Here is an 8,171-nt window from a genome sequence, read left to right on the forward strand (position 1 = left end):
CACTTCCGATTTCACCGGGGAGCGTGGCATGCCGGGACGTGTCGTTCCTTAGCGACTGTTAACCCATTGTTTGCATTGCATACTGGGATTGATCTTTTCTGAAACGGAGAAAGCCTGACTGGATCAGAATGCGTTAAAACAATAGGGATTGGCCCTGTTAGGCACTTAAGGCTCAGAAATCGAGAGCATGATGCAAGACTTATTACGCATTCTGGTGTGCGGGCTAAATGGCAACAAGAGAAGAAAGAACTCCAGCTTTAGACAAGCTAGTTTATTGGGATTGTTTCCTTATTTATGTAAAATTAGGTAGATTATTAGACTATTTTTAGATTTTTTTTTCTTTAATGAGGTCTTCTGTGGTTTCTCTCGTTTAATCACACGTACAACACATATTTACCAAACCTCCTCTAGGACTTGAGGACGCAAGAGTGAGCAAAATAAATCCCTACTCTTAGGAAGCCTGCAGTAAAGATGAATCTACAATTCAAAAACCACCTTAGGGGCTGGGAATGTGGCTCAAGCGGTAGAGCGCTCGCCTGGCATGCGTGCGGCCCGGCTTCGATCCTCAGCACCACATACAAACAAAGATGTTGTGTCCGCCGATAACTAAAAAATAAATATTAAAATTCTCTCTCTCTCTCCCCCTCTCTCACTCTCTCTTAGTTACAGATGTGTAAGTGTTCTTAAACGGCGCTCGACCAGTATTCTTCACAATGTGATCAACAATGCCAGGCATGGTAGAGCTTGCCTGTAATCCCAGGGGCTCCTGTGATCCCAAGTTCAAAATCAGTCTCAGCAATTTAGTGAGACTCAAAGCAATTGAGCAGGAACCTGTTTCAAAGTAAAAAATATAAAATGGCTAGGGATGTCGCTCGGTGTGCTTAATCGTTCCTGGGTCAATCCCTGGTACAAAAACAAAACAAAAGGTAAAGTGTAAATCAGTGAAGTGAGGAAATGAGATCTGAACTGAAATGTGTTGAGTTAAAAACACATAGGAGGGCTGGGATTGTGGCTCAATGGTAGAGCCAGGCCCTGGATTCCATCCTCAGACCACATAAAAGTGGGTAAATAAAATGAAGGTGTTGTGTTCATCTACAATGTAAACAAAACAAACAAAAAGTACATAGTAGAAAAAAAAAAAACCCACATAGGAGGGGCTGGGGTTGTGACTCAGCAGTAGAGTGCTTCCTAGCACCTGTGAGGCCCTAGATTTGATCCTCAGCACTACATATAAATAAAACAAAGGTATTGTGTCCAACTACAAAAATAAAACAAAAAACAAACAAACAACGTGTAGGTAGTGAGACCATGGGGAACCTAAGAGCACACAGGGTATTGGGTGCAATAACTAGCACAAGAAAAATGTGACAATAGTAGTGGAATTGGCTAGATTTTTTTTTTTTTTTTTTTTTTTAATACTGGGGATCACACCTAGGGTCACTTAACTGGAGCCACACCCCCAGGCCATTTTAAAATATTTTATTTCATCTTGTTAAATTGCTTAGAGCTTTGCTAAGTTGCTGGAGCTGGCTTTGAACTCACAATCCTCCTGCCTCAGCCTCATGAGCCACTATAATGAGATCTGAACTGAAATGTGTTGAGTTAAAAACACATAGGAGGGCTGGAACACTATATGTGGTGTCCTATTTCTAGGTAGGGAATATATAAAAGATAAAATCAATATAGCTCATTAATAGTCAGGTACAGGAAGTGACAAGCTGCTATGTATATTTACCAGGATTTATACTGGTTGAATAATGAATCATTTGAAATACAGAACGGATATGGAAGTCTTGGGAGCAAATGTTTTGTTTTGGTGATTATTGAGAGCCATGGCTAGGTCAAGATGGTGCTTGGCATTTTGCCAGAAGGGGCAGTTCCTGCTGCCTCAGGTGCCAGCTATTTTTGAGCTCTTGAGGAGTTCCTAGAGAACTCTAGGTTGGTTGAGATTGGGTGGAGTTCCTGGAGGGTCACCTCGGGGGCGTTCCCATGATCAAAATTAAAGTTCGTTCCTGCTTGAATCTACAAGTGGCTTGACCTCCCAATTATTTGTGCCCAGCCAGACTGTAGCATTTCCTGGCCTGCATGGGGAATGCCTGAAGCTTGGGGGTAAGTGAAACTGCTCGCCCCTGAGGGCAGGGCGAGAGAATGGGTGACCATTTCAAAAAACAATGTGTTCTTGTTTTGATTTGTTACACATTTCTGTTTCAAGCTGCCTGCCCCTAGAAATAAATAGGGTGGTAGAAAAGTTGTTCGGCCATAAGGAAGAGATATAGATAGACCAAGTATATACATTTCAAGAAAATAGGAAAATTGATACAATGCATTTTTGTTCCGTTTTTGTTTCATTCTGTTTCGGTTTTGTGTTATCTTGTTGGGTTGCGTTATTTTGTAGCAGAAATATGGGGTCAGAAATTAGCAAAAACAAACCATAAGAGTGTTAAGTAAATTGCTAAAGAAAGGAGGCACCCCAGTAAAACCAAGAACAGTTAGGGCATACGTTGATAAGATACAAAAATGTAGCCTATGGCTTTTTAAGGAGTAGTTGCTGAATATATCACAATGGGACCATCATGGGGAAGACTTAAGGAAGAGGGAAAAGAAAAACCCAAGAACTTTGCCAGTTGGCACATTGCCATTGTGGATGATGATACGATTTTGTTTGCCTAGTCCAAAGCTTTCAGTTCAGATTATGGTAGAAGACATATTAGATCAGGAAAAAGAGGAGGCCTCTCGAGATAGTCAGAAAGGGAGAGAAAAAGTCATTGGGGGAGAAGTTACAACAGGAGGCTGCTACTAACACCGTTCTATCACCAGAGGGCGTAATTCAACCAACAGCTCCACCTATGGAAACAACATATGCTGAGTGGCCCTCAACCCCCGTAGTTGATAGATGGAATCCTGAGACAGGACCTCAGAGATTAGCATGCCCTGTATTTGAGGAGGCAGGAGGGCAGCGAGATCACCATGCTTTAGATTTCAAAACAGTGAAGCAGCTGAAAGAGGCTGTAACAACCTATGGTCCTCAAGCGCCCTTCACTGTAAGTATGGTCGAATCCATTACCAAGTTGAACATGATGCCAGCAGATTGGGCTAATACGTGCAAAGCTGTGCTAAATGGAGGACAATATCTGTTATGGAAGGTTGCCAACCAGGAATTTTGCACGGAGACAGCTAGGCGAAATACAGCAGCTGGTTATCCTCAGAGAAATCTAGATATGTTGTTAGGAAAGGGACCTTATGAGGGTCAGCTGCAACAAATTAGATATGATCCTGCCATATACTCACAAATCGCTTCAGCTACGGTTAGGACATGGAAAACTTTACAGGGGCATAGAGATTTACAAGGTCAATTTTCTAAGGTAATACAAGGAGCTAATGAACCTTACGCTGAATTTGTAGATAGGTTTATACAAACAGCTACCAGAATCTTTGGGGATGTAGAACAAGCAATGCCATTAATAAAACAACTAGCCTACGAACAAGCAAATAGATGGTGCAGGGAGGCCATTAGACCATGGAAACATGGAGATTTAAACACATATATTAAATTATGCAGAGACATTAATGAACAAGGGCAAGTCTTGGCAGCTGCAGTACAACAGGCTTTAGGTGCCAGGCCAAAAACATGCTAAAATTGTGAACAAACAGGACATTTTAAAAGGAGTTGCCCCATAGGAGGAGGGTTCAACAAAACTAGGTATCAAAGGGGTAGAATACTGGGTATTTGCCCACGATGCCATAGAGGGAGACATTGGGCTAATGAATGCCATTCTCAAACCACTATAGAGGGTACTCCAGACAAGAACCAGGTGTTTACCCATGATATCGTGGAAAAAAACATTGGGCTCCATTGCCAAAAACAGGACGGGGGGCCCAATGCTCCGGGGCCCATAACCACAAATATACAGGCATTGGAGGAACCCAGAAACACCATCAGGGTAGTGCCCAGGACACATTATACATTAGATCCCTCATACAAACCAGAGGGAGCACAGGGTTGGACATCTGCGCCTCCGCCAGAGCAGTACTAACTCCAGAGATGGGAGTTCAAATCATTCCCACAGGGGTAAAAGGACCTCTTCCCCAAGGAACAGTAGGCTTATTATTAGGATGCAGTTCTTCTACTTTAAAAGGACTTATAATAAGTCCTGGTGTAATTGATCCCGATTATGAAGGTGAAATAAAAATTATAGCCAGTTATCCAAGGGGTATATCAGTAATTTCACCAGGAGATAGAATAGCACTGCTATTAATAATACCCAGGCTACATGATAAATTTTCCAGTTGTACTATAGAAAGAGGTTCCAGGGGATTAGGCTCCACAGGTGTAGATTGGGCTATGCTTTCTTTAAATTTAGATTCTCACCCCATGCTAAAACTAAATATTCAAGGACATGAGTTTAATGGGCTTCTATATACAGGTGCAGACCTTAGCATTATCTCTCGTCAAGAATGACCAAAACATTGGCCGTTACAACAAGCCACTCAAATGCTTCAAGGCCTAGGAATGGCAACTAATCCCCATAGATGTTCGATGGTATTAGATTGGAAGGATCTGAAGGATGTGAGGGAACTATACAGCCATATGTATTGGATCATCTTCCTATAAATTTATGGGGACGAGATGTCCTAGATCAATTAGGACTAACATTAACAAATAAGATCAATTCAAATGCGCCCACTATTATGGCTAGACAAGGTTTTAGGAAAGGAAAAGCACTAAGAGAAAAAGGACAAAGTATAGTGGCACCAATACAAATAGATCAAGAAATAGATAGACATGGATTGGGTTTTCAGGAGGGGTCACTGAGACAATAAAAATTACTTGGAAATCAGAAAAACCAGTATGGGTTCCTCAGTGGCTTCTGACTAAAGAAAAGATACAAGCAGCCCATGACCTGGTCAAACAACAATTAGCAGACGGACATATACAACCTTCTGTATCTCCCTATAATACTCCCATTTTTGTCATCAAAAAGAAATCTGGTAAATGGAGATTATTGCAAGATTTAAGAGCTATTAATAATGAGATGATTATTATGGGACCTGCTCAATTGGGGATTCCTCAATTTAGCTTTGCTAAAAACCTGGTATGTTTTAGTTATAGATATTAAAGATTTGTTTTTTTTTCAATTCCAATTCATCCTGAGGATAGTTCAGGTTTTGCATTTACTATCCCTGAGCTGAATCATGAAGGTCCTGATCAGAGATATGAATGGAAAGTACTCCCTCAAGGGATGGCTAACAGCCCAACTATGTGTCAAATTTATGTTAACAAAGCAATCCAGCCACTTAGTAATCAAAATCCTGAACTACAAATATTTCACTATATGGACGATGTATTATTAGCACAAAAAGATAAAAACATATTGCTAGAATGTTATGCCACACTTACAAATTTATTAAAAAAATTATAATCTAGAGATAGCAATAGATAAAGTACAATTAAATTTTCCAATTAATTATTTAGGAGTTCTATTATCCTTGACCATGGTCCGTCCACCAAAAATTCAAATACGAGTAGATCAACTCAAATCACTTAACTACTTTCAAAAGTTATTAGGAGACATAAATTGGATACAGCCTTATCTAGGCATAATAATAGGAGAGTTAGGACCTTTATTTGATATCCTAAGAGGTCCATAAGATCCAAATTCACCCCGCATGTTAACGCCTGAAGCAAGAAAGATATTTAAAATCATTGAAACATATATGGAAAATATGCATTTGGATAGAATTGATATAAGTTTGCCTTTATTATTTATTGTACTACCAATAAAAAATATTCCTACAGGAGTATTTTGGCAAGAAGGTCCATTATTATGGATACTTATCTTTTTTTTTTTTTTTTTAAAGATAGAGAGAGAGTCAGAGAGAGAGAACTTTAACATTTATTTTTCAGTTATTGTCGGACACAACATCTTTGTTTGTATGTGGTGCTGAGGATCAAACCCGGGCCTCATGCATGCCAGATGAACGTACTACCGCTTGAGCTACATCCCCAGCCCCTGGATACATTTATCTTATTCTCCTTACACTATTCTTACTAGGTATCCTGAGGCTGTAGGACAATTAATACTCAAAGGAATAAAAGCAGCAGAGGGAGTGTTTGGAATTTCTCCCAATATACTATATACTATGGATCAAATTAATGAGTTAGATAATGAGTTAAATACTTGGACAATAATCATGTGCAAATCTAATGTTTCATTTGATAACCACTTACCATCTAATCCTTTGTTGTCTTTTTGGTCTTCTCATCCTGTAGTTTTCCAAAAATGACAAGAAAAAACACCTATCATGAATGCTCCAAATATATTCACTGATGGGTCAAATAATGGTACAGCAGCAGTAGTTACCCCTGATCAAACTTTTACATTTTTAGTACCCAATCAGCTCAAAAGGTAGAGCTTAATGCAGTATTACAAGCTTTTGTGATGTTTAAAGATTCTGTATTTAATTTATTTTCTGATAGTCAGTATATAGTTAATGCTATAGTATTCCTTGAAGATACTGGTAGGATTTCCCCTTCCTCTACTGTTTTCTCTTTGTTTTCCACCATACAAAGTATAATCTGTGACAGAAAAGATCCATTCTTTATGGGACATATCAGGGCACATACAGGATTGCCTGGAGCCCTTAGTTTGGGCAATGATTTAGCAGATAAAGCTACACATGACATACATATTTTTTCTACGCTAGAAGAAGCTACAAATTTTTATAAATCCTTCCATGTCAATGCAAATACTTTAAAAAAGCATTTTAAAATAACTAAGGAACAAGCTACACAAATAATAAAATAATATCAAAATTGTGTGACCTTTTTACCACAAGTTAATCTTGGAGTCAATCCTAGAGGACTGATACCTAACCATATTTGGCAGATGGACATCACACAGTTGCCAGAATTTGGAAAGTCAAAATATTTGCATGTTACAGTTGATACTTCTTCAGGATTTTTGATGGGCTCCCTTCAGGCCAGAGAAAAAACTAGAGATATTATAGCTCATTGCTTACAAAATTTTGCCACTGTGGGCCTTCTGAAACAATTAAAAACAGATAATGGCCCTGGCTATACTTTTCCCTCTTTTAAGCAATTTTGCTCATCATTTGGCATTACTCATATAACAGGAATCCCATACAATCCACAAGGACAAGGCGTAGTTGAAAGAGCTCATCAAACTATTAAAATGTACTTATTAAAGCAAAAAGAGGGAATTGGGAAGGGGTATATATCCCCCAAAGATAAACTTAAAATAACCCTTTTTACTCTAAACTTTTTAAATTTGGATTCATCAGGGCTTAGTGCTGCGGAAAGGCACATGTGTCCAAAAAATGTACATAAGCCCAAGGTACTTTGGAAGGATATTCTAACAGGACAATGGAAAGGTCCTGACCCAGTGATTGTCTGGAGTTGGGGGTCTGTTTGTGTGTTTCCACAGGGAGAACAGCAGCTGATTTGGATTCCAGAGAGACTAACTAAAGTGATTTCTACAGACCAAAAAGAACCAAAAAGAAGATGATTTGGCTCAAATCCATAACAGCTGATATCCAGAACTCCAGTTTGGCTATCCTTACATCTGCGACAATGGTTCTCCCACACAAGGAGGCTGAAGAATAATGAACAGCATTAAGGCCTATTTCAAATGTAAAAAAACCAGGGGCTTGCTTGTGGGAATACCTTCAGACCCATATGCAAGTTACAGCAAAAAGGATGGGATATCAAAAGAAGAGTCAAACCCAGGTGGTAACCAGGATGCTTTTTTATTTATTTATTTTTATTTTTATTTTTTTAAAGAAAGAGTGAGAGAGTGAAAAATAGGGAGAGAGAGAGAGAATTTTAATATTTATTTTTTACTATTTGGTGGACACAACATCTTTGTCTGTATGTGGTGCTGAGGATCGAACCCGGGCCGCACGCATGCCAGGCGAGCGCACTACCGCTTGAGCCACAACCCCAGCCCCAGGATGCTTTTTTAAATATCTATTTTATTATTGCCCTTTCCCACAGCATTAAGTTTTGTTTTGTTTTTTTGAGCTCATACAGACCTAGGTTAATATTTTTCTGATCAGTTTTATTTTTTGACTGTGGAGTTTTTGAGCCTTGCAATGGGGATTTCACCTGTAAAACGCTACAAGGCCTTTACTATTATGTTATGTGTTGTATG

The sequence above is a fragment of the Callospermophilus lateralis genome, chromosome 1, assembly GCF_048772815.1.
Source record: "Callospermophilus lateralis isolate mCalLat2 chromosome 1, mCalLat2.hap1, whole genome shotgun sequence".
Lineage (NCBI taxonomy): Eukaryota > Metazoa > Chordata > Mammalia > Rodentia > Sciuridae > Callospermophilus > Callospermophilus lateralis.